Raw genomic sequence first — 1,346 nt, 5'->3', positions numbered from 1 at the left:
GGGGGGGGGGGGGACGGCTACACCTGTATGCTATTTCGCTTATTGGTGGGTCCAATATTACCAAATTTCACACGTATAACAAACATAGTAAGGAGTCTTAAAATCTGCAATCAAATTTGAGAAAAAAGTTTTGTTTTCATGGATACAGCGGCCATATTGGGTTTTTTTTTCGACATGTGCTACATAATCATTACCGCACTTATTTTTTGTGGAAATATTTTTGTTTTGCATGCATGCATCTTAGAAAGCAATAGACCTACACATTGTTGTGATGAATTTTCCCTAAACGTACCAGAATATTTTTACTCAAATTTTCCCTGAGGCAGTATTCACATTTGCCAAAAATCCGTGAACATCCACTCCCCAAACATCACCAACAAGAAACTATTCCATATATCAAAAATTGATCGTTAATTGTTAGTTTTACATCTTCTCTTCATTCTGTGAAAATTTCAAGAAGTTTGGAAGAAAAATGGTGGGGTTATTTTAAAAAGTATGTAGAAAAAAAAACAACAGGTTTCGAGACAACGGGTGATAAAGAAAAGTAAAAGATTGGGTTTATGAGAAAATGGTGGAGACAAACATGCCCGGTATGGGAAGAAATAAGGTTATAGGGGGTTCTTATGCAACGACAGAGCTGGAAGACAGGCTGAGGAAGCTAAAAGTGCCTACAACTTAAAATCCATAGTTTTGAACCGAATCGGGACTTTTGCAGTGTAGTCCCCCCCCCCCCGTCCTTTTTTTAAAAGGACGTCATTTGTATAAACATATTGTCTAATAAAGTTTTGATTTACTTACGGTAGTTCTTCTATGTCTCAACATTGCTTTATAATAATATAAAATGAAACTAATGCAAAAAACTAACAGAACAGGATAATATGCACACATTAGTCGTCAGGACTGGTTATGTTTCAGCAAGGTTTGACGGCGCTCGCAACTGCATAAGGTCATACGATGAGCGCCAAAGAGAACTGGTATCCTAGAGGGTTTGACGTAGACCACTTGCCCCTGGCCCTGGGTTCTTCCCTCTCTTCCCAGTCTTGTAGGACCCTACTAATAAAGAAAATCTGGGAGAAAAAAAAAGCCGAAGCGCCCGAGCTCTTCTAAGAACCTACAAGAAAATGTGGATAGAAGCAATCCGCTAGGTTTACATCATCGTTAGCAGTAATTTCCACTTGGAGAATATACACAGGCAGTTAAGTAGATACCATCCCTGTATTCTGACGCTCAGCATAGGGGAAATATTAGAGTAGCAGTTAGATAGATAGATAGATAGATAGATAGATAAATAGATAGACAGATAGATAGATATATATATATATATAGAGAGAGAGGGAGAGAGAGAT

This window comes from Aplysia californica, unplaced genomic scaffold (genome assembly GCF_000002075.1).
Source record: "Aplysia californica isolate F4 #8 unplaced genomic scaffold, AplCal3.0 scaffold00156, whole genome shotgun sequence".
Classification (NCBI taxonomy): domain Eukaryota; kingdom Metazoa; phylum Mollusca; class Gastropoda; order Aplysiida; family Aplysiidae; genus Aplysia; species Aplysia californica.
Note: the sequence above shows the minus strand (reverse complement) of the source record.